Below are 27,228 nucleotides of genomic sequence, written 5' to 3' on the forward strand. Positions count from 1 at the left end.
GTGGGAGAAAACTTTACATATATGAGGCCTTGCCTTTATCTTCATCAGTGACCCTATCCTAACCTTGTTTCTGAGAACCAGATTGATTCTCAATTATAGGGGCCCATTTTTGAATGTAAGCACTATAAACATGTTGGTTTGGGGAGAGATCCAGAGGGTAATTGCAGATACAAATCTTTAAGATGTCTATCTGGGATAGATATTTGGTGAGACTTTTCTGTATGTCTTCTGAACCTTAAATTGATTATTTTGGAGACCTTGAACTCATTTTTACTGTGTTTTAAATACTAGATATTTATCTACCCAGTGCAGTGTTATAATTCCTTAGATGACCTTTAAAAGGCAACTGAAGTTTTACATTCAAATATACCAAAGCTAGAACTACTAATATTTGGATTTGTAATAAGATTTATAGATTTTTATGTTGTGTAGGCAATAAAGAAGTTCTCATGTATTAACTGAAGTATACTGCAAGTTGAGAAACTTAATTATACAGAAGATTAAACCTTTTAAAACTCTTAATTACGTTGAAGTGTTTGTAGAGTTTAAATACTACTTACTAAATTCTCCAAATGCCAGTACCATATTTTGTGCTGTATATAATCAAGCAAAAAAGATATAGCCTAATCTTCCAGAACTTTATAGTCTGATATCAAGTAACTAAAGGGAAGACAAAAATATAGAGATATGTGTTCCAAATGAAAGAATATGAGGGGAATGTTAGATACAGCAACATAGTTGACCAAATTGTTATGTGTTTGGCCATTTGATAACAAACATTACTAATGTGATCATGTCAATTATCTATGGAATCTCAATCTTTAAATAGACAGAATATGTATTATTACTTGTTTACTCTGATATGATATCAAAATTTAAATAGATCTATTGCAAACAGTCATAACAAAAAAACAAAACAAGCAAAACTAAAAGCAAAAATCCCAACATCATGTTTTTCCAGTTTCATTTTGTCTTCACCGTATTTTCATATCCTCATGGGCAAATGATAGCATAACCTTTTAGATTAAGTTACCTTGAACTTAATTAGCTGACAACTGGCAAACCACTTTCAAAAAGAAGAGTTCACATTGCTTGAGAGTTCCCAGTAGGAGATACCTCCTCTCGACCCAGGGCTGTATATAGAAACCTTTAATGTTTAATTATATCCTGGCAGCTTTGCTTGCAAAGTGAAGATTATCATCTACCTTTCAATATAGGCCTAATAATAGGAGATATGTAGTGTAGTTCATACAGATAAGGGCTTATCATTATGATTGCTTCAGATCCTTTAGAGTTGTGCACAGAAAGACCTTACTTCCAATTCCTTTCTGTTTGCATAGATGTTCATTCTTGTTTGTGAACAATAGATAAAAGAGTGAGAAATCTGCTAATTATACTTAAATTTTTTTTTCATGTTTGTTTTGAGAGAGTGCACACGCACAAGTGGGGCAGGGGCAGAGGGAGAGAGAGAATCCCAGGCAGGATGCCGGCTGACAGCGCAGAGCCCAACGTGGGGCTAGATCTCATGAACCATAAAATCATGACCTGAGCTGGACACTTAACTGATTGAGCCACCCAAATGCCCCTGTTTAATTATACTATTTAAAGTGGCTAAATCTATGGTGAACATGGGACTTTTGGCCAGGCAGAAGCACTTGGAGGTCTTCTGGGCCAGAAGATTTTATGACATCCTTTGGGTTCTCTTTGGCTTGATGACACTTACTGGCAGTAGGCAGAGATAAGGGATGGAAGAGATGCTGAGCTGAGTACCACCTTCTCTGGGTAAATAATGTTATTTGCTGGTGATATTTTTCTTGAGGAAAATAATGTGACTAAACCATTTGCTTATTTATTCTGAGTTTTAGCCTACTTTTAGGAAAAAGTAAGAAGCTAACATGAATCTACCTTTTTTTACTTTCCAGTTATAAGCGTTCAGGTAATATTATTGAGATTCACTAATGCCAGGAAGTGGTTTAGGTACCAGTAACATAGCATTAAACAACATAGACAAATCTGTGTCCTTACAAAGATTAGTTTCCTCAACATAGGCTCTTTGACACTGTAGGTTGTTTTTGTCACTTACTCATTTCTTTGCTTCCTTTCTTATTTTGTGAATGTTATTGAGATTTGGGGAGGAAATGGGCACATGGATCTCACCCCATATTTCTTCCCTACCCTCAGGAGGCTGTTGCCTGAAGAAAACACATTTCATGCTGCATTTTTAAGGGGGAGAGGCCCATGTATGAAGTAATGAGGTTGTTCAATGCTGCCTGTAGTGGCAAATGTCTAATTCTGGGCTTTAGTACTAAAAAAACCCATTTCTGTTAAATGTCTAAGCCATGTTCTATGATCAGAACTTTATTAATGATGTTGATATGTTGATCTTTATCTTTTAAAACATTTGAGGGGGAATCTTATTTCTCAAATGACTTAGAACTTGGGCAGGGAAAATGGATGCTATTCATAGGCCCCCTTGAAACACCAACTGCTCATGAATATGTCAGGAATATTGAGAGAGAGATAAAACCTGAATTTTGGTGAGCAAAATAACTTTGACTAGGTCATTTCTAGTTTGATGCTGCTTTTTCAGATTGGGTTTGTGGTCTTTGCCATGATCCATGTTATTCACTTTAACTGTTATGACCTACACAGGCAGTTTCATTTTTTAAAACTTTTTATTGAAGTATAGTTGACATATATTATTTTCCTGTGTACAACATAGTGATTCAACAATTATATATATTACAAAATATTCATCACAATAAGTGTAGTTATCATTTGTCATCAAGAAAAGTTATTATATTAGTGTCTATATACTGATGCTGTATTTTTCATCCCCATGACTTATTTTATAACTGGAAGTTTCTACCTGTTAATCCCCTTTCCCTATTTTTCCCATCACCCCAGCCTTTCTTCTTTGGCAACAACCACTTCATTCACTATGTATATGAGACTATTTCTGGTTTTTGTTTGTTTGTTTATTTTGCTTTTTAGATTCCACCTATCAGTGAAATCATATGGTATTTATCTTTTCCTTTCTGACCTATTTCATTTAGCATAATGCCTTCTTTGGTACATCCATGTTGTTGCACAGGGCAAGATCTCATTCTTTTTATGGCTGGGTAATATTCCATTGTACATTTATGCTACATTTTCTTTATCTAGAGATTTATCAATAGACATGTGGGTTGTTTCCAGATCTTGGCTTTTGAAAATAATGCTGCAATAAATATAGGGGTACATAAATCTTTTCAAATTAGTATTTTTATTTTCTAAGGGTAAGTACCCAGAAGTGAAATTACTGGGTTGTATGGTCTATTTTTAATTTTTGATGAACCTCCATACTGTTTTCCATGGTGGCTGCATCAATTTACATTCCCACTAGTAGTGCACAAGGATTCCTTTTTCTTCATTTCCTTGCCAACATTGGCTATTTTTTTTTTTTTTTTTGATAATAGCTCTCCTGACTGGTATGAAGTCAGGTTTTGATTTACTTTTCCATGATGAACATCTTTTCATATGTCTGTTGGCCATCTGTATGTCTTCTTTGGAGAAATGCCTATTCAAGTCCTCTGTTCATTTTTAAAATCACATTATTGTTACTATTATTAGGTGTTGAGTTATAGTGTTCTTTATGTATTTTGCATATTAATATCTTACTGGATATATAATTTGTAAATATCTTCCCCCATTTAGTGGGTTGCCTTTTTGTTTTTTTGATGGTTTCCTTTACTGTGCCAAAGCTTTTTATTTTGGTGTAGTCCCAATAGTTTATTTTTGCTTTTGTTTCCCTTGCCTGAGGAGATATATTCAGAAAAATATTGCTAAGGCTGATGTCCAAGACAGTATTGCTTATGTTTTTTTTAGGAGTTTTATGGTTTCAGGTCTTACATTTACATCTGTAATCCATTTTGAGTTTATTTTTGTGTTTGGTGTAAGAAAGTGGTCCGTCCAGTTTCATTCTTTTCCATGTAGCTATCCAGTTTTCCCAGCATCATTTGCTTAAGAGACTATCTTTTCCCCATTGTATATTTTTGCCTCCTTTGTTGTCTGGGCAGGCAACTTCAGACTTAAGCAGTAGCCATACTAGATTTTTACTCTGACAAGTTACTGTAGCTTAAGATGTTTTTTCCCTAAGCAAGGAGCACATTTTAGCTGAGAAAAGGCTGTTATAGAAGTGGAGCAGTATTCATGAGACCTTGGGTAAATGGCGCATGAGTCTCACCCAATCTTTCAGTGGTAGTTTAGTGGGGAAAACACAAAATACTCTAAGAGCCTTAATTGTGATGGGACTTATATTTGAAATTACTGTAAGGTGTGGTGATGCTGGTGCTGTTTTGATCTTAATAGAAGTCATCAGTGGAAGGATATCAAAAACTTGTGTCATGAATGTTACATGGTTACCAGTGATAGAAATAAAGGCATTGATTACCCACAGCACTCTAAATTCAGAAAGGTAAAAATATGAAAAAAATAGATCTTAGAATTGATAACATATATGGGTACATTGAAGATTATTGGAAGTGCTAAAAAGAAAGAGGTGTTCAATTGGACCTCCCCAACGACTTGCAAGACAGCATAGGGATGATTCACTAAGAAAGTTACTACCTCTGATATCACACTGTCAAAGCAGAAAGTTATTGCCACCGTGACGATTGCCTTTCATACTGAAGAAACTGGAAAATGGACACTGCAGTTCCGACTAAGGAAACCTCACATTTCCAAACTCATTTTTGCAAGAAACACCAGCTAAGAGCCACAGAAAGATGACCTCTTCCTTATGTTTATTTTCCCAGTCTCACAAAGAGTTCTTATAATTGGTGGAAACTTAATTTGTGTCAAGAATCCTAGCTTAAGGAGTTTGGTGAATTTAGATTGTAGGTTTCTAGCTTCTCCAATTAGCAGAAATATAAAATGGAGATTGGGTAGTGAATCCTCAATATTAAGTATCTTAAGCAAAAAGTAAACGTCTGAGGGTGTGCTGAACAAGTAGGTGCTAGTGTGCAGGTTGTTACAATTTCAGCTTGAGCTATCCAGGTGCAGGCATAGGGGTGCCAAGAGTGCCTCGGTAGATGCAGGAGAGTGCTATAGGCTTACTAATAAGTGAGTGCAACAGGGAGGGAGTAGATTATAGGGAAAAGATTACCTTCTGGGTGATATTATCCATCTTGGGAGAATGGAAGCACACAAGATTTTGTGAGCAATGGGTTCTTTTCACAGACCCAGAAGTTATTGATTTCACATTTCTCACTATGCAATATCTTTTTTTTTAATTTTTTTTATTTTTTATTTTTTTAATTTTATTTTTTATTTTTTAAAATTTACATCCAAATTAGTTAGCATATAATGCAACAATGATTTCAGGAGTAGATTCCTTAGTGCTTCTTACCCATTTAGCCCATGCCCCCTCCCACAACCCCTCCCATAACCCTCAGTTTGTTCTCCATATTTATGAGTCTCTTCTGTTTTGTCCCCTCCCTGTTTTTATATTATTTTTGTTTTCCTTCCCTTATGTTCATCTGTTTTGTCTCTTAAAGTCCTCATATGAGTGAAGTCATATGATTTTTATCTTTCTCTGACTAAGTTCACTTAGCATAATACCCTCCAGTTCATCCACGTAGTTGCAAATGGCAAGATTTCATTCTTATGATTGCCGAGTAATAATCCATTGTATATATATATCACCTCTTCTTTATCCATTCATCCATCGATGGACATTTGGGCTCTTTCCATACTTTGGCTATTGTTGACAGTGCTGCTATAAACATGGGGGTGCATGTGTCCCTTCAAAACAGCACACCTGCATCCCATGGCTAAATGCCTAGTAGTGCAATTGCTGGGTCGTAGGGTAGTTCTATTTTTAGTTTCTTGAGGAACCTCTATACTGTTTCCCAGAGTGGCTGCACCAGCTTGCATTCCCTCACTATGCAATATCTTAAAGACAACTTAGATGAATATTATAGGAAAACAAAGGCCAACTAGAATTGAAATAGAAAATAAAAGGAAGGCAGGCATTGAATTCCAGGAAGTGGTGTTGGCCTTTCATATTTTAGAGAGGATCAATTTTGAAAGTATGTTAAATTGTTAGAAACTCATTTGAACCTCATTTGCTACGGATGAGCAGAGCAAAATGAAAGACTGGAAGAAACTCCTACATCCACAGAAAAAGATGGAACAGAATGTAAAGCTCTTCAAAATTGGAAATGTTGCCAAGTACAGAAACCAATGTGTCTTGAAAAACACATGGGGGAGATATCTTCAGTAGGCCTCAAGAGCATACACTTTATAAACATCAACAGCAGCTTTAGTTTCGCACTCCCCTGGGGGTGATTCCCAGCTGAAAGAATGGTAGGGATGAGGGACAAACCTTTCCCAGAAGGCTTAAGCAATTCCAAAGCAAGCACTAATGACAGAAACTACTGTGGCATAGAGTAGAAAGTGTCTATACCCAGGGTGGCATTGTTGGCTTTAACAGTGTTAGGTATTGAACCAGGTACCTAACATAAGACTAGGCAAGTCAGAATGGCATCTAAACTTTTTCAGAATGCAGGCAAGTTACAAATGCTGCTGTCAGAAAGTATACACAGGTGGATCCCTCCTCAGACATGATTAAACACACATTAACTATTTTGATAGAAAACTTTTCTAAATCTGTGTAAGTTTATAGCTTAAAAGCCCCAGATATCTGGAAGACTGGACTGGCTGTCAACCTATCAGGACACAACTAATAATCTTTTCTAACAAATACAATTTTTATTTTTTTAATATGTAGATGTTATGTTTATAATTTTTTTAATTTTATATTTTAATATATAGATGTTATTTTTTATTTTTATTTTTAAATGGACTTTATTTTTATAGCAATTTCAGGGTCAGCCCCATTTCCTCTATACCCCTTGAGTAGGTATAGCCACCCAGGCATAGCCCCTCCTTATTAACATTCACAACCGAAGTGGTATATTTGTTACAACTGATGAATCTTCATTGGCACATCTTCATCACCTCAAGTCCATCATTGACATTAGGGTTCATGCTTGGCTTTGTTCCTTCTATGGGTTTGGACAAATGTATAATGACATATATCCATGATTATAGTATCACACAGAGTAGTTTCAGCCCTAAAAATCTTCTGTGTTCTACCCATTTATCCCTTCCTCCTCCCAAGCTCCTAGAAACCACTGATCTTTTCATTGCCTCCATAATTGTGCCTTTGCCAGAATGTCATATAATTGCAATCATATAGTATGCAGCCTTTTCAGATTGATTTATTTCAGTTAGCAAAATGTATTTAAAGTTCCTCATGTCTTTTCACGGCTTGATAGTTCCTTTTTAAAAAGTGAATAGGGGGCATTTGGGTGGCTCAGTGGTTTAGGCATCTGACTTCAGTTTGGGTGATGATCTCACAGCTCTTAAGTTTGAGCCCCGCACAGGGCTCTGTGCTGACAGTTCAGAGCCTGGAACCTGCTTTGGATTCTGTGTCTCCCTCTCTCTCTGCCCCTTTCCTGCTTGTGCTCTGTCTCTGTCTCTGTCTCTATCTCTGTCTCTCTCTCTCAAAAAAAAAAGTGCTGAATAATATTCTTTTGTCTGGATATAGTTTATCCATTTACCTACTGAAGGACATCTTAGTTGCTTCCAAGTTTTGCTATAGACCTCGGTATGCAGGTTTTTGGATGGACATAAGTTTTTAACTCACTTGGGTAAGTACCAAAGAGCCCGATTGCTGGATCATATGGTAAGAGTATGTTTAATTTTCTAAGAAACTGCTAAGCTACCTTGCAAGGTGGCTGTACCATTTCTCATTCCCACCAGCAGTGAATGAGAGTTCCTGTTGCCCCACAGCCTTGCCAGCATTTGATGTGGTCAGTGTTTCAGATATTTGCCATTCTGATAAGTATGCAGTGGTATCTCATTGTTGGTTTAATGTGTAATTCCCAAATGACATGATCTTTACCATCCTTTTATGTGCTTATTTTTCTATCTGTATATCTCCTTTAGTAAGGTGTCTGATCACATTTTTTGCCCATTTTTAAATTAGACTGTTTGCTTTCTTATTGTCGAGTTTTGAAATTTGTGTATTTGGGATAATAGTTCTTTATCATATGTTTTTAGCAAATATTTCCTCTCAGTCTGTGGCTTGTCTTCTCATTTTCTTGACAATGACTTTCACAGAGCAGAAGTTTTTAATTTTAACAACGTCCAACTTATCAATTGTATCTTTCATGGATCATGGATTGATGGATCATTTTTTAGTTCTAGTTTCTTTCAAGATTTTTTTCTTTATCTTTAGTTTTCTTCAGTTTTAATATGAAATTCCTCAGTGTAGAATTTTTGATATTTATCTTGCTCAATGTTCTCTGAATTTTCTGGATCTGTGGTTTGTTGTCTGTCAATAATTTTGGAAAAATTCTCATTGTTACTTCAAGTATTTCTTCTGCTTTATTTCTCTTTCTGGTATTCCAATCACACCTATGATATTCCTTTTGAAATTGCCTCACAGTTTTTGTTTGGTCTGTTTAGTTTTTTTTTTCTTTTTTTTCATTTTCATTCTTTGTTCTCTTTATACTTCAGTTTGGGAAGTTTCAATTGACTATTTTCAAGCTTACTTATTTTTTTCTTTGGCCTTATCCAGTCTACTATTGAACCCATCAAAGATCAAAGACATTTTTCATTTTTATACAATGTTTTTTGATTTCTAGTATTTGCTTTTAAATCTTTACTAGACTTTCTCTCTACTTATGTTAGCCATTTCTTCTTGCATGCTGTCTACTTTTTCATGGGAGCCATTCATGAAATAATCATAGCTATTTTGAATTCTCTGTCCAGTAATTCAAATCTATGTCATACCTGAGTCTAATTCCACTGTTTGCTTTCTCTTTAGGTTGTGTTTTTTCTTGCCTTTTAGCCTGCCTTGTAATTTTTTGTTGGAAGCTAGACATGATGTGTTGGATGATACAAACTGAGGTAAATAGGCCATTAATATGAGGTTTTTTTATTTTATTTTTTTTTTTTAATTTTTTTTCAACGTTTTTTATTTATTTTTGGGACAGAGAGAGACAGAGCATGAATGGGGGAGGGGCAGAGAGAGAGAGAGACACAGAATCAGAAGCAGGCTCCAGGCTCTGAGCCGTCAGCCCAGAGCCCGACGCGGGGCTCGAACTCACGGACCACGAGATCGTGACCTGGCTGAAGTCGGACGCTTAACCGACTGCGCCACCCAGGCGCCCCTTAATATGAGGTTTTATGTTAATCTGTCTAGGAGTTGGGCTGTGTTCAGTTTTTGCTGTAGCTGTAGGTGCCAGAGGTTTCAAATTCCTCTAGTGTCCTGTTTGTTTTTCCTGTTGACTCTGGGCTTCGCTAAGACTTCTCAGAGAGAGTCTGTGTCTTGCAGCTCTTTCATCTGTAATCCACTACTATTATATTAGAGCTCTGTATGGATGGTAAGAAATCAGGGAAAAGGGGTAGTATTTTATAATCTTTTGGTTAAATCTCCATTTTTAGTGGGATTGTGTCCTGGGATTTTCACAAGTGTTTTATAGCCATTCCTTCCTCTTTGGTGAGACAGGAAGGTGCTAGAGTGGTAGAAATGTCCTACCTGCAGGTGAAATAAGACTGTAGGAAAGTTTTTCCCCTGGAGATTTGTCCTTTGTTAGGGAGAATGGACTCAGTTTATTTTAAAATGATTATCTTTCCTTCCCAGCCAGATCCAGGAGGGCTTTTTCTCTACTCTTCATTGTGAGTACCTGGTAGGATTCCCAGTGGCAAAGCCCCTGGAGTTTCTCACTGTCAGGCTAATCTACACTCTTCAGTCTCCAGCAATTTGTTAGAATTGCCATCTAAGTATTCCTAGTAGTTTGTAATTCTGGTGATTCTTCTCCAGGTAAGCATATCTCCTCTGTGAATCTTGGATTCACCAGTCTCTCCAGATTTCAGGGTTATAGTTTTCCCTGTGACCCCAGTCCTCCAACTGTCCAAGAAGAGTCATTGATTTTCAATTTATTCAGCTTTTTCTGAATGGACAGTATTGAGGACTTCCATACTCTACATGTCAGAGCTGAGATTGGAAGTGCCTCTGATAGGCTTCTATAGGTATCATGGATGTAGTATGGGGTGAGACATAGAATGGGAGAAGAGTTTCAATCTTTAAGTGGCGTCAGAGTTATTTTGATTGAGGTGTTTGTTATATTGGAAGCATTTCAGTGCACTTTGGGAGGAAAATCAATATTGCCTATTAATGTATCCTAACAATAGAAGTTTGCATGGGCAGTAGCCTCATGAAGGTGAAAGCAGGATAGATCAAAGAAACTTCTAATTTCCTCATCAAAAATGAAGTAACCAGACCTTGCGTGACCATCATCTTAATTGTTAAGCTCAAATGGCTTAGAGATCAAAAACTGGGGAAATGTTAGGGGGCAACATTTATTCCCTCCCCACCAGTCCTATTCCCTTCCAGGCAGCCTCATTAGATTTAGACTCTGGATTTATCTCTACCTTCTCACTCTTCTCCAGAGATGAAACAATGACTTATCTTTGATGAGTTTGGTAGAGAAACCAGGCATATGTAGTTAGCCCTTTTACTATTCTTAGAAACCAGTTATCTGTAGAATGTACCCATTCTGTTTTGCCCCAACCCCCAAGTTATTTAAAAGGTCAAGTCCCAACTTGGGAAGCCTGCAGTGGTCCCATGTAACTCTGTATCTGTGGCAAATCTGCCTATTTCTGGTTTTATAATTAAAAACTCTGTATAATTCCACACCTAAGCCTACTTATTCAACCTAGACTTTATCAGTAATAAAAGGAATATTTTCATCTTCATCTGATTGACTATTATTTTTGATGAACTTTATTTTCAAATAGTTATAGATTTTTGGAAGAGTAGTAGTATAGACAGTTCCTGTGTATAACTGACACAGTTTCCCCTATTTTAACATCTTCCATTACCTTGGTAATTATGTCACAACTAAGAAACAAACTTGGTACATGATTAGTAACTACATTATAGGATTTATTCAGATCTCACTAGTTTTTTCTCTAATGCTCATTTATGATTCTAGGCTTGATTTAATCATCAATTGGTCTAGAACAGTTTCTCAGACATTCCTTGTTTTTTATGACCTTTACAGTTTTGAGATGGTCAGGTATTTTGTAGAATAGTAAATTTGAGTGTGTCTAATGTTTCTCTCATAGATAGGATTTGACGAGGAATGCCATGGAGGTGAAATGCCATAGAGGTGAAATATTTTTCTCATCCCATAATATCAATGACTTATCATTGATGATACAAACCTTGGTCACATGGCCAAGGTGGTGTTTTCCAGGTTTAGCCACTGTACAGTTACTTTTCACGCCCCTGCCCTTTCCCTGCTGTAATCTTTGGAAAAAAACCACTATTCACAGTTCACGTTCAAGGAGATACCTAACTGTTTTTGGTCTCATTTGCAATTAGTGTATAAATCAGACAGAGCAGAGAATTGATATTTATCAGAGCACATGAAACCCAAACATGAGTAACTATCCACCTGTGGGTTTAGTATGAAGCACAGATCCATTAAGTGGACAGAAGGGTATCAAGGTCACATGAAAAGGAGTGGGCTTCCTGGCCAGAGGCTTCTCTGGGGTGGGCACCTGGCCAGAGAGTGGCAAATAGTACAAAACAGGGGCTGGAGGCTAGAACTAGGGGAGAGGCGGAATGTTCCCACTGGAGGATTTTTAGTATACTGAGCATCAGATCAGGTCAGGAACACCACATTTGCCTAGACCCACAACAGGCAATCGGCTACTCAGTGAGTTCCGCAACTGAAAAAAAAATCAATTTTCCTGTTTTGATTTATATGAAAACCCAATGTTCTTTTGCTTGTTTCACCACATGCACATGTGACTGATGGCCAGGAAAAACCAAATGAATTAACGTTTAAGGGCAATCTCAGCCCCTGGGTCATCTTTGCTAAAGAAAGACAAGTGGGTAGACGAAAAGACAAATTAAAAACCTTCCACTGTCAACAACATTATCTCAGTTTAGATCAAATACCAGGGAAACTAATTTAATTTTATGCTGTTTTCATCCTAAAGCTCTTTCACTCGGTAGGTTATTGCTACTATAAAATTGACATTATTTATAGCTTCTTCAATCAATAAAAAAAATGGAGGCTTAAAGGTGGGTCACTGGCTTGTTTGTTGTAGAATTCTTATCCTTTTCCAACTAAAATGACCTTAACTTTATATTTATTTTTCAAGTATCATACTGGTTTTCTTTAAAAATTTTTATTTATCAAAACGTGTGTCTAAAAAGGACAGCTTCATAGACAAGAGGGAAAAATCATTCATATATTTCAAGATAACAAGTGAATAGTTTGAGGTGCTAATAAACCTTTGAAATGTTAAATTTTCTGGACCTGATGATATTGTGCTAGATTATTCTATTTTATTTCTTTTTTAGTATATGTGCTGCTGAAGCGAGCACTTTTCTATTTTATTTCTTTTTTTTTTTAACTTTTTTTTTTTAACGTTTATTTATTTTTGGGACAGAGAGAGACAGAGCATGAACGGGGGAGGGGCAGAGAGAGAGGGAGACACAGAATCGGAAACAGGCTCCAGGCTCTGAGCCATCAGCCCAGAGCCTGACGCAGGGCTCAAACTCACGGACCACGAGATCGTGACCTGGCTGAAGTCGGACGCTTAACCGACTGCGCCACCCAGGCGCCCCGTTTTATTTCTAATGCTGCTGAAGAAAATAGTTATATGTACATACATGACTTTTCTTACGTTAATTTTAACATTTTTAATTATTTAAGTAACTTAGTAATTTGTGCCCATTGTATAAAAATTGAAAAATGCATAATATCAGAATGAAGACTATTCTGAAACTTTATTTCAGCACATATTTATGAAGTATCTATTACTGGCACTCTTCTCAGTGCTAGAGTCACAGCAATTAACAAACCAGAGAGAAATCCATACTCTCATGGAGTTTTCATTCTAGTAGGAGGAGACAGGCAAAAAAAGACTAATATGCATGTTTTAAAGCATATAATAAGTGCTATGGGAAAAAAGTAGACAATAAGGAGATTGCATCGGGGAAAGTATAGAATTTTTACATAGGGCTCTAGGGTAAACTTTACTTAAAAACTGATATTTGAATAAAGAATTGAAGAGAGTGAGCCACTGTAAGCCTGGAACAAGAGCATTCTGAGCAGAGTAAACAGCAGGTACACAGGGCCTGCGGTAAGACTCTTATTCTGAGTGAGCTGAGAAGCATTAGACGGTTTTAACAGAAGTGAGAATGACTTAACTTTTTTAAGGGGTCACTTTGTCTGCTCTGTGAGAACAGACTTAAGGTACAAATGAAGACAAGGAGACCAATTTTATGGCTCTTGACCAGGGTTGTAGCTTGGAGGTGGTGAGAAGTGCTTGACTGTTAAATATGTTGATGGTAACACCAACAAGGTATCCAGATGACTGGATATGGAGCATGAGATTAAGTGAAGAGTCAGTAATGCTTCAAGGTTTGATATGAACAACCAGAAAAAATGGAGTTACAATTTACTAAGACCAGAAAGATTATAAGAGAAATGGATTTAGGGTCAAGATCAAGTTCAATTTATCAACATATTATTCTTATTCAACTTTTCTTTCTTTATATTTTTAGTTTTCATGAGTAATATCTTTTTCACCAAGGAAATAAATGTTATTTCAAATACAATTGTTTTTTAGTTGCGAGGTGGAGAGAAACTCACTACGACCCCAGATGGTTAATACAAACCAGCTTTTTTTTTAATATGAAATTTATTGTCAAATTGGTTTCCATACAACACCCAGTGCTCATCCCAACAGGTGCCCTCCTCAATGCCCATCACCCACCCTCCCCTCTCTGCCACCCCCCATCAACCCTCAGTTTGTTCTCAGTTTTTAAGAGTCTCTTATGGTTTGGCTCCCTCCCTAACTTTTTTTTTCTCCTTCCCCTCCCCCATAGTCTTCTGTTAAGTTTCTCAGGATCCACATAGGAGTGAAACCGTATGGTATCTGTCTTTCTCTGTATGACTTATTTCACTTAGCATCACACTCTCCAGTTCCATCCACGTTGCTACAAAAGGCCATATTTCATTCTTTCTCATTGCCACGTAGTATTCCATTGTGTACATAAACCATAATTTCTTTATCCATTCATCAGTTGATGTACATTTAGGCTCTTTCCATAATTTGGCTATTGTTGAGAGTGCTGCTATAAACATTGGGGTACAAGTGCCCCTATGCATCAGCACTCCTATATCCCTTGGGCAAATTCCTAGTAGTGCTATTGCTGGGTCATAGGGTAGATCTATTAATTTTTTGAGGAACCTCCACACTGTTTTCCAGAGTAGCTGCACCAGTTTGCATTCCCAACAACAGTGCAAGAGGGTTCCCGTTTCTCCATGGTTGTCCTCTTTAGAGAAGTGTCTATTCATGTTTTCTGCCCATTTCTTCACTGGATTATTTGTTTTTTGGGTGTGGAGTTTGGTGAGTTCTTTATAGATTTTGGATACTAGCTCTTTGTCCGATATGTCATTTGCAAATATCTTTTCCCATTCCGTCAGTTGCCTTTTAGTTTTGTTGATTGTTTCCTTTGCAGTGCAGAAGCTTTTTATCTTGATTAGGTCCCAATAGTTCATTTTTGCTTTTAATTCCCTTGCCTTTGGAGATGTCTCAAGTAAGAAATTGCTGCGGCTGAGGTCGGAGAGGTTTCTTCCTGCTTTCTCCTCTAGGGTTTTGATGGTTTCCTGTCTCACATTCAGGTCCTTTATCCATTTTGAGTTTATTTTTGTGAATGGTGTAAGAAAGTGGTCTAGTTTCATTCTTCTGCATATTGCTGTCCAGTTCTCCCAGCACCATTTGTTAAAGAGACTGTCTTTTTTCCAAACCAGCTTTTATTCGGTTGGAAGGTTGTGAGCCTATACATGGGTAACAAAAACTCATTTTATTTTAAATAATACTTTATAAAGTTTCTCAATAGGCATTCTATTGCTTTATGTCTAAAACTTCATATTGAAGTTTATGTCTAAAAACTTCAGTGAAATAAAAGAAAATAAAGATCACAACCTATTGAAAACCTGCCTATGGATACTGGTGGAATGCAGGTTCAATGCCAGTTCTCCTGACTCCTAGATTTTTTGCTTTTAATATAAATCATACTGTTCTTCCAGCATTATGCTTTATGGTCTATAATGTTGGTTGACAGTTTAGTTTTAGGTCATGTCTTTTAATTTTAGAGTATTTCTGCTTAATCTTTTAGTCAACCAAAATAACTTTTCTTCCCCATGAAGTTTATATTGCATATATTCTGAGTTCTTGCATTATTGAGAATGTTTTTTTTTTGTTTTTTTTGTGTTTGTTTTTGTTTTTTAAAGAGAGAGAGAGAGAAACCAGGAAACAGACTCTTTTTTTTAATGTTTATTTTTGAGAGAGAGAGAGAGAGAGAGAGAGAGACAGAATGCGAGCAGGGTGGGACAGAGAGAGAGCGAGACACAGAATCTGAAACAGGCTCCAGGCTCTGAGCTGTCAGCACAGAGCTCCATGTGGAGCTCGAACCTACCAATGGGTTGCCATGAGAATGTTTTTTTTTAAATAGAAGACAATGCAAAGCTAATTTGGTTGGAAATAGAATTTTTTTAATTAAAAAATTTTTTTCACTGTTTATTTTTGAGAGAGAGAGGCAGAGCGCTAGCAGAGGGGGGGCAGAGAGAGAAGGAGACACAGAATATGAAGCAGGCTTCAGGCTCCGAGCTGTCAGCACAGAGCCTGATGCGGGGCTCAAACCCACAAATCGTGAGATCATGACCTGAGCCAAAGTAGGACACTCAACCGACTGAGCCACCCAGGTGCCCTGGAAATACAATTTTTAATCATTGTCTTACCATTTAAAAATTCTACAGATGTTGTTCTATTGACTTCTTGGCAAAGGATAGTTTTGATACAAATTTGACTGTTTTGTTTACGTGTGTGTGTGTGTGTGTGTGTGTGTGTGTGTGTGTGTATGTATTTGTGGCTTGAATGTACACAGCATTTTCTTTTTTCAGAGGTATAAAGTAAATTGCCAGTATACTTCTAAATTTGGTCTTCTAAAGTTACATTTGACTGGAATTCAGTGATTTCTTTCAATCTGCATTAATTTATATGCAGAAATTACATCACAGATATTTTTCTTCTATTTATTTTTTGATGCTTGTCTTTTTTTCCTAAACAATCTGATGTATTACTTGTTACAATTAAACCATTTTGGTTCCCTCTCTGTGAGTTTTACTATTTATGGGAGAACTCACAAAATTTGCCCTCTAGGGAACCACCAGATTTAAAAAATTTTTACAGTATGAAGTTTTAAACCCCACTGTAGCATTTATAGTTTCTTTGCAATATGTTTTTGGGGAAGACTCTAATGAACTCATGAGTTAATTAGTTTGGACCTAAAAGATCTTGGACAAAGACTCTTATGGCCACTGCTTCAATGGGTAAACCTCCTTTACTTTATCTGTCTCCGCATATAAAACTTTCAAGTCCCTAAGTCAAAGAAAATAGAAAAAAAAAACCGAAGTTGTTATGTGATCAGTAGTGGAAGGCATATATCCACCAACGAGGTCTATTAATCTTGCTGATTTATACCTCCCACAGACAACAGCAGACAGGCCCGCATGGAGGAGCATATGGTTGGTGAACTTTTCCTGGCTCTGATCACTACCATTTCTCAAAGAGCTGCGGAATGATTTTAACTGCTTTACAAAATTAGCAGAATGAAGACATGGGAAAGGATCTCATTGTCTTTTGGTTTTCCCTGTACAACACCTTTTATTAAAGAGAAAATTTTAAGCATAGGTATTTCCCCCAGATGATAAATAATGATAAAAATGTCTGTACAGAAAATGTGGAGAAAAATTTCAGAGCTGATTCAACTATTTCATGAGCTGATTTCAGGAACATTATTTTATTTATATCCCTTATGTATTTTACACATATTAGAAAGAGGTAATGACTAACAATACAATTCAAAGAAAGTATTTTCACTACTTATAACCCTGCATCTCACTGTCTATTAATCTAATGGTGTATTATTTTTATCTTTCCTTATGGCTTTCTGGTCCTGTTTCAAAGAGGACATGTATTTGATAATTGAAGATGTCACAAATTTTTCTAAAGTTTTCTATGTTCATTTTCTTTTGGTTCTCTTTTCCCTGTCTGTAACATTTGGTATGTTTTTGTTTTACTCATCCTCAAATAATAACAAATCTATTGAGCCCGAGAATTTGCCAATGGAGAGTGTTTCTGTAGAGAGTGCCAATGAATTGCCTTGGGTGCCTTTCTGTCTACTTGGCTGAATCAATTCCCTACTCATTCCACAGCTGGAAGGCAGATAAATGGGTAGCTCCTAGCTCAGTATCTGATAGTCTTTCATTTGTTTTAGTTTTTCTGGCCTGAAATGAGATGATCTCCTACCTCCACTATCGGAACAGATGGGATGCACAAAATGCCACAATTCCAGTATTCACTGCTACCAGATGGCTTCCATCTTTGTCCTCATGTGCCACTCTTATTTATGGGGACTGCATATTCCAGGCTGTCATGTACCACTACATGTCTCCATGCATAATGGTACATACTGCCATTTTTCCAGGTATCACCATCAGTGGGTGTGTGTGGAAAGAGGTACTCGTGAGAGAAACCCAGGATCTTGACTGTCTCAGTATCAAAATCCATGAACTAAAGGGACAGATTCTTTTTTCCTAGATGTTTGGGTGCCTTCTAAGCTGTATGGCCCTCTTTTGCTGCTGTTGCTGACTCTACCATGCACTCTTGGACACCTGTTTTTGCATGTACTTTTGATATAGCTGCTGCTTGAAAAATGTGTTAAAATAGCCTTCTAAGTAACTTCAGTGGTTGCTTCAATGACATGTTGCAGAGGCCAAATTGGTAGGAAGCCCACAAGGGGACATCTGGCTATCTCGTTCTTAACATAACCCCTTTCCAAACCAGAGACCTGTGTAGCATACACTCCTTAAGAATATAACATCTATATGTGTTATTTCCCCAATCTGTCTTTCCAACTGGGGACAGATTTGGCAGGGGATGAGTCAGGGCTTTAGATGGTTTTTATCCTTCATTACCCTCCCTAAAACCATGGAAGAATGCTGGAATTTCGAGTAGCAGACTCATGGTCTTTAAAGTTGTACTCTAAATGTTAGTGAGAGCCAGCAAGTCTACTCTGTCTAACCTAGCCCCTTTGCAGCAACAATTTCACATTATCTTCCTTCTATCTAGTAGTTTAATTTTTTTTCCTCTTTCTTTCCTCTCTTCCTCACTCCTCCACTTCCCTCTGCCCTTTTCTCCTTCATTCCTTCCAGCAGATATTTGTTTTATTTTTCAATTTATAAAATATTCAACCATCATTGAACAGGATGCTCTCATCCAAGTTTATAACATTAGCAGCTAATATTTGAACGAATGGACAAAATTTCCAGTTTTGGGTATTTGTTTTTAGTTTGATTTTCAGGTTTTGCAAATAAGCAAAAGAGGCTCAGAAAAAAAAATAAATAGATCAGAATTTTCAAAAGGGAAATTAAATCCAGAATGCCATTTTTAAAAATTAATATTTTTCTGGTTTTATGGAGATATAATTGACACATAGCATAAGTTTAAGGTGTACATAATGATTTGATGTATGTATATTTGCAAAAAGATTACCACAATAAGTTTAGTTAACACCCATCACCTCATATAGTTATACTTTTTTTTCCTTGTGATGAGAACTTTTAAGATCTATTTTCTTAGTAACTTTCAAATATATAATTCAGTATTATTAAGTATAGTCTTCATCTTGTACATTACCTCTTCAGTACGTATTTATCTTATAACCATAAGTTTGTACCTTTTGACCACATTCACTCATTTTGTCCACCCCTTGGTAACCACAAATCTGATTTCTATGAGTTTGGTTATTTTAGATTCCATGTATACGTGAAATCATATAGTATTTGTCTTTATCTTATTTAGCGTAATGCCCTCAAGCTGCATGTATTTTATTTTTTATGGTTGTATAGTATTCTATTATTGACATAGTAGTATCAATGTCACATTTTATTTACCTATTTATCTGTTAATAAACACTTAGGTTGTTTCCATGTCTTGGCTACTGTAAATAATCCTGCTATGAATATAAGGGTACAGATACCTCTTCAGTATAGTGATTTCATTTCCTTCAGTTATATATCTAGAAGTGGGATTGCTAGATCATATGGTAGCTTTATTTTTAATTTGTTGGGGAGCCTCCATACTGTTTTCCATAGTGGCTCTACCAGTTTACATTCCCACTAGTAGTGTACAAGGGTTCTCTTTTTTTCCACATCCTCACTGCTCACTAATACCTTTTATTTCTTGTCTCTTTTTTTTTAAAGATTTTGTTTTATTTTATTTTAATTTTATTTTTTAAATGTTTTTATTTATTTTTGAGAGACAGCATGTCAGCAGGGAAGGAACAGAGAGAGAGGGAGACAAAGATTCTGAAGCAGGCTCCAGGCTCTGAACTGTCAGCACACAGCCCAACATGGGGCTGGAACCCACGAACTGTGAGATCATGACCTGAGCCGAAATTAAGACTTGGATGCTTAACCGACTAAACCACCAAGGTGCCTCAAGATTTTTTTTAAAGTAATCTCTCCAGTCACATGGGTCTGGAATTCACAACTCTGAGAGATTAAGAGTCCCATGCTCCACCGACTGAGCCAGCCAGGTACCCCTTGTCTTTTTGATTCTAGCCATTCTGATAGGTGTAAGGTGGTATCTTATTGTGGTTTTGATTTGCATTTCCCTGATAATTAGTGATGCTGAACACTTTTTCATGGCCATTTGAATATTTTTCTTGGGAAAAAGTCTATCCAGGTCCTTTGCCCATTTTTAACATTAAATTCATAATCTTCTTTCTTGCTTTCTCTCTCTTCCTCCCTTCTCTTTCTTTTCTTAATTTCCTGCCAACTTTGCAATTACTAAATTCTAATTAGTTACCTGGATTTCGGTGGTGTTATGAGGTTTCATCTTTTCAGGTGTCTTCCTAGTTATCCAAAACCAAAGTCTCCCCGGTGGTTACTGTCACAGTTTCATAAAGGAATTAGGGTCCACGATAATCAGGTTTCCACTGTCCCCTTTTAGCTTCATATCCAGTTATTTTGGCTTTCACTTCTGCCCAAGGGAATATTATTCTTTATTTCTATACGTCCTCTTCAGGTCAGAACTATTTTGCTTACATACATCAGAATCCCAAATCTTATGATTTCATTTGCCTCTTGTAGAAATCAAGTACCTTTTTACTAAGCTTTCTTTCCAGAAACATTTCTGTTTGTTTTGTTTTGCTTTGTTCTGTTTCAAGTTTTATTTAAATTCTAGTTAGTTAACATATAGTGTAATACTGGTTTCAAGAGTAGAATTTAGTGATTCATCACTTACATGTAACACCCAGTGCTCATCACAAGTACCCTGCTTAGTCCCCATCATCCATTTAGCCCTTCCCTTACCCTCCATCAAACCCTCAGTTTATTCCCTATAGTTAAGAGTCTCTTATGGTTTGCTTCCCTTGCTTTTGTTTTCCTTTCCCCTATGTTTATCTCTTTTGTTTATTACATTCCACATATGTGTGAAATCATATGGTATTTATCTTTCTCCAACTGACTTATTTTGCTTAACATAATACACTCTAGCTCCATCCACATTGTTGATAATGGCAAGATATCATTTTTTTGATGGCTCAGTAATATACCACATCTTCTTTATCCATTCATCAGTTGATGAACATTTGGGCTCTTTCCATAATTTGGCTATTGTTGATAGCGCTGCTATAAACATCAAGGTATAGTATCAGTATTTGAATCAGTATTTTTGTATCCTTTGGGCAAATACCTGGTAGTGTAATTGTCCAGAAACACTTCTGTTTTGTGTGGAAACATCCCTCACATTGACTTTTCTCTAGTCTCAACATTTTCTACTGCATTTATCTCACATCAGTTAATTTAGTTTTCTGCCCTATATCGAGATTCTTTAATTTGGATGAATTCACTGCTCCTTTGTATTCCTAGTTTATTTAAGCCAGTGATTCTCAAAGTGTGGTCCTGAACCAATAGAATCAATATTATCTATGAATTTGTACTACATGCAAATTCTTAGGCTCTACCCCAAACTTACTGAATAGGAAACACATGGGGTGATGTCGAGCAATCTGTGTTTTAACGAGAGTTTCTGGTGATTCTGATGTGCGCTGAAGTTTGTAAATGCCCACTTTCCTAGGGTGTTTCAGCTTTGTTGGTGGTAGGAAAAGAAAGAAAGCTGGTTGGAAAGATAAACATTTTTAACTAAGCAGTCTCAGTGTTTTGATGTGCTAGTTTGTTTAAGAACCATGACTCCAAACTGTTTCCCTTTTTTCAGCTTTAAGACTATCTCATATCACCAGTTGGCCTTGTTATTAGTAACTATCTGTCGAATTGTTGCGTCATTAGCGTGTCCAATGTGTATTTTACATTAGCTAGGCTATCATCTACCAGGAGGTACAGATTATGATATAACATGACAATGCAACTTGGTGAGAAGAAGTATTTTTGCTTATAGTTCTTTTTCCTCTGTAGAATTTGGGGACATAGGCCACCAGAGGCCTCACAAACCAATTTGTATCTGGTTGACATTTATGTTTTATAACCTAATGATTCAGAATTAATGAGAAATAGCTTTACCTGCTAGTTGGCCATTCTTTTTCTTTTTATTTTTTTCAATGTTTGTTTACTTTTGAGAGAGTCAAAGTGTGAGCAGGGGAGGGGCAGAGAGAGAGGGAGACACAGAATCCAAAGCAGGCTTCAGGCTCTGAACTGTCAGCACAGAGCCCAACGTGGGGCTCGAACCCACAAGCAGTGAGATCATGACTTGAGCTGCAGTTGGACGTTTAACAGATTGAGCCACCCAGGTGCCCCTTGGCCATTCTTTTATTCTTGCAATATTTTTGTTTGCTTTTGCAATGAAGAAAAGTTAAATTGTCTTAAATCTCTTAACTACCCAAGGACCTTTGATGACCAAGGTAAGTCTTTCAAATAAGGGGTCTAACAAGCATCCTTAAGTAGAAACTTCAATTCTAATAGCATGTACCTTTTTTTTTTTTTGACTGATGGAGAACAACCTGTTCAGTAAGTTGGTTTTATGTTGATTACACGAAGTATACAATTGTAACCCAGCAACACACACACAGAAAAACTGGACCAGTTGATAAAAAAAGCCAGACATCAGCCCAAGCTGAGTGCTCTGCATGCATGCCTCACGTCTTCTTCACCTTCCCTGTTTTCTTTTTCTTACTGATTTTCTACCACTTGCAACATAATGTCGTGGAACAAGAAAATAAAGACACTTGGTTCTGAATATACTGCTTTTTTTTTATGTAACAGAAAAACAATATGTGGAAAAATTTCAAAGTTGGCAGTGCTTAAACACAATATTCTACAAACAGAATTGTTCATAGGAAATTTCTGTTAAGTTGCCTATATCTGGAGTTACCAATGTGATTGTGGGATAGCCTAGGGCCTATTCATACAAAGGGTTTATCCTCAGATGGTTATATTTTAGTTTTTAAGTCATTCTGGGCTGAAAACAATTTCATTTGCTAGGGATGACTTTCAGGTTAAAGAGAAATGATAACATTGAAATTGAGATATAAATGAAGGAATAAAGAGAACCTGAAATGGTAAACAAGTGGGTAAATATAAAAGACATGTTAAAATTTGAGATTTGAAAATGATCTGTATATGATAGGAATATGGGTTACATGGTTGTAGGTATTTGCTATATTTGCTAGACATCAAAGATTCATGCTCAAACAGCCTTGTGGATATAGAGATTATGTGTAAAACTTTCTTTGCCAGGAAGCTATTAGCAAACATTAGAATATTTTATACGAGAGCAAACAACTATATAAATATACATTTCTTATAGCAGTAGCTTGCAATATTGTATAAGTTTACCTCAAAATAAATAGCTTTAGCTATAGCCTACAAATTTCTGCCAAGTTTCACATATTTACATTGGATCTATTAGAATTGTAATGGTTTTTCCTATTTCACTTATTAGTTTAAGAGAATTTTTTAAATGTCTATTTATTTTTGACAGAGAGAGAGAGACAGAGCATGAATGGGGGAGGGGCAGAGAGAGAGGGAGACACAGAATCCAAAGCAGGCTCCAGGCTCCAAGCTGTCAGCACAGAGCCTGACGCGGGGCTCGAACCCACTAACTGTGAGATCATGACCTGAGCTGAAGTTGGATGCCTAACCAACTGAGCCCCCCAAGTGCCCCTTTCTTTTGCTTTTATTTCTCTGGATGTATGTTTAAATCTTGGTTCCCAAATCATGGAAATGAGTGTTATCCACAGAGCTGATTCAAAATGCAAATACTAGATTCTAATCCATATAGATCTACCCAATAAGAATCTATGGGTATTTTTCCAAATAATTACATTAAAAAAAAAAAAACAAGTTCTTTTTGGTGATTCTGATTTGCAATAAGGCGTGAAAACCAACAATTTACTAGTCTAGAGTTTTTCTAATCCCATATTAGAATCATCTGGGAGTTTTAAAATATAGATTGACTTCTGTCAACACCATTCATAAACTATCTTACGTTGAGTCTGGGCTGGCTCATCATGTTGTGACCATCTATTTGTATAATTTCATAGATCAAAGAATTTCATGTCCATCCATAGTAATTCACTTTTTGTTTTCTGGTAATGATTGAATTCTGCCCCCTATCCTGAATATCATCGATGCTCCTTCATTAAAGATAAAGCTTGTGGCTCCTGAGTGGCTCAGTTGGTTAAGCATCTGACTCTCATGGTTTGTGAGATAAACCCCATGTCAGGCTCTGTGCTGACAGCATGGAGCTTACTTGGGATTCTCTTCCTCTCTCTCTGATCCACCCCTGCTTGTGTTTTCTCTCTCTCTCTCTCTCTCTCTCTCTCTCAAAATAAATAAATAAACTTAAAAAGGAGAGAAAGAAAGTTTAAAATGCAAATTTCCTTGTGAAGAGAAAAGTTTTGTTCTCCAAGAGAGGTACTATTAAATACTTAAAGGAAAAAGGAAAGAATCACCAAAGTGGACTAGGGTGTGGTTGTGGGGGCGGTCATGGGCTCCTGCAGGGTCAGTGGGGTGCTCAGTAATTTTGCTGTAAGCTGGTCTGTTCAACAGGGTAGAAAACTGGACTCAGACTGCTGTTACACAGAAGGGAAAAGACACACGGTCTGCCTTCTAGGAGTTTATGATCTAGTAGAAATGAGGGCCTCTTCAGAGTTGTGGGTTTTAGAGATAATATGGACCCTGTGATTGGCCACTGATTTTTCTGGAAAATCTGGAAAACTTGTCTCCATAACTTCGAGCTTTGTCTGGAAAGATAGACTCTGTCTTTTGTAACTTGTGTGCCAGGAGTTGTCCCAATTCCAAGAAACTAAAAGATTAAAATTCAACAAAGTTCACTGGATAATATGTAATTAGCTGGAGAACTCAGGATGCTTGTTTTGTACTTAGTGTCTGGTTAAGTGCAGGTCTATCCATCCTACCAGTCAAAGTGAAACTCTTTTTGTTTCTAATTTGAGCAAGCCTCAAAACCATGTAGGAGATAAAATAATTTCTGAGTGTAGTTCAGTGTTAAAAACTGAATTACAGACCAATCAGATTTACTGATGACAAACCAGTGTGGGTCACTGCTGTCATTGTTAACAGCGGCTCTAAAGTGAGAGACTGGTTAAAGTGTTAGAACTTTTATTTACATTTATGTTTGTCTCAAAAAAGAAAGTATGCTTTATGATAATAGTGAACGTATGATATGGATAATTTAGAAATAAACATACATTGGAGGTCATATTTTTAAAGTTTTTATTGATGGGATACATGATAAAAAAATTTAGTGATTTTAATTATTTTGAGAGGTGCCTGGGTGACTCAGTCCGTTAAACGTCTGACTTCGGCTCAGCTCATGATCTCACGGTTTGTGGGTTCAAGCCCTGCTTCGGCCTCTGTAATGGCAACTTGGAGCCTGGTGCCTGCTTTGGATTCTGTGTCTCCCTCTCTCACTCTACCCCTCCGTCTCACACTCTGCCTCTCTCTCTCAAAAATAAACATTAAAAAAATAAATTATTTTGAAATATAGTGAGTTTTATTTTGGGAGGGCTAGTTTATGTACAGCTGCGTCTCATGATTATGACCTAGAGTGAATGGCAACAATCTAAAAAAGTCCTTTGTTATGTACTTTTCTTACCTAGACATAAATGAATTTTTCCTGTGCTTTGCAGCTATAGCCATTTGTGGTGGCCTCTGTGTCTCATCCGTGGTCTGAAGCTTCTGTTTATGAGTCTCTACTCATAAGGAAGAGTCTCAGAATGTCACAGGTGAAAGACAACTCGGAGATTTGTTCTCCTTCCTTATTTTAGAGATGAGGACACAGGAGCCAAAGGCAGAGATGGTGAAAAGATATTTGTAAAGTCCTTCAGTTAAATCAAGAGGGTGGCTCCTTGATACCACAAGCAGTCCTGTTTCTATTTTCTGTGTTTACCAGGAGATATTCGCTATTAGCACTAAAGGAGCGTGTGTTTCTATGTAACCCGACAAGATGAAATATTAGGTTTGATCACTGCTTGATATTTCTGACAATGGTAATTTCCATCTGGCTGGGAAGACTGGAAGGAATCTATAAATATTAAGCTATTTATTAAGAAGAAAGGGAAAAGTAAATTCATATTTTGTCTCTAGTAGAAAATAGGAACATTTTACACAGATTTTTCATTTACTCTAAGTATTCTGTATTATATATGCTATGGATATAATGAGAACTGTATCTGTAGGCTGCTTTTTCAATAAAGACGTATTTGTTGGTGTATCTGGGTGGCTCAGTCCGTTAAGTGTCTGACTCTTATTTTGGCTCAGGTCATAATCTCACAATTCATGGGATTGAGCCCCACGTTAGGCTCTGCACTGACAGAGTGGAGCCTGCTTTGGATTCTCTCTTCCTCTTTCTGCCCTTCCTCTGCTCTCTCTCTCTCTCTCCCTGTCTCAAAACAAACAAACATTAAGAAAAAAGACTTATTTTGTTATTCCAGTATTTCTCTAGCATCTATGTTGGCATACAAAGAAAGCATAAGACATCCTTGGGGAATTAAGACTAACTTGAATTAAATAGCTATTTGAGAACAATAGAACAAACTGAGGGTTGGGGCGCCTGGGTGGCGCAGTTGGTTAAGCGTCCGACTTCAGCCAGGTCACGATCTCGCGGTCCGTGAGTTCGAGCCCCGCGTCAGGCTCTGGGCTGATGGCTCAGAGCCTGGAGCCTGTTTCTGATTCTGTGTCTCCCTCTCTCTCTGCCCCTCCCCCATTCATGCTCTGTCTCTCTCTGTCCCAAAAATAAATAAACGTTGAAAAAAAATTTATTAAAGAACAAACTGAGGGTTGATGGAGGGTGGGGGAGAGGGGAAAGTGGGTGATGGGCATTGAGGAGGCACCTGTTGGGATGAGCACTGGGTGTTGTATGGAAAACAGTTTGAAAAAAAATTCTTTATATATATATATACACACACACACACACACACACACATATATACACATATATATATAGAGAGAGAGAGATAAAAGAGAACAATGTGCCCAATTACATGCTAATTTAGAAGGTAGAGGTGATATATAATATGCATGTTGTTAGAAATCAGTTTTCCTTTCAAACTAATGTTTCATCTGAGAAAGTTATTATTTTTTTTTTAATTTTTTTTTTCAACGTTTATTTATTTTTGGGACAGAGAGAGACAGAGCATGAACGGGGGAGGGGCAGAGACAGAGGGAGACACAGAATCGGAAACAGGCTCTAGGCTCTGAGCCATCAGCCCAGAGCCTGACACGGGGCTCGAACTCCCGGACCGCGAGATCGTGACCTGGCTGAAGCAGGTCGCTTAACTGACTGTGCCACCCAGGCACCCCTCATCTGAGAAATTTAGATAAAATGCTAAAATATTATATTTCCCTATATATTTCTTCTGATTTTTGTAGCTATTCAGCCAGGTGTTCTGACAGCAAGTATTGAAACAGACTTAAATTGCTCCTTTGATTCAGGTTCAGTATTAGTCTCCTTCAGGAAGCCTTTGTCTTCTGTCTCTCTCTCATCATCCTTTCTTCACAATCAGGTTTTGAATCTAGAACCAGTGTGCTGGTTGGGACCAGC

The 27,228-nt window shown here is 37.1% G+C and overlaps 1 long non-coding RNA gene across 3 annotated transcripts in view; it reads left to right on the forward strand.

Moving 5' to 3' along the window:
• The window catches only part of LOC123386568, a 248,829-nt gene that overhangs the window by 66,349 nt on the left and 155,252 nt on the right, over positions 1–27,228 (forward strand). The gene's annotated exons all lie outside the window — the stretch shown is intronic.

Source organism: Felis catus, chromosome B4 (assembly GCF_018350175.1).
Source record: "Felis catus isolate Fca126 chromosome B4, F.catus_Fca126_mat1.0, whole genome shotgun sequence".
Classification (NCBI taxonomy): Eukaryota; Metazoa; Chordata; class Mammalia; order Carnivora; family Felidae; genus Felis; species Felis catus.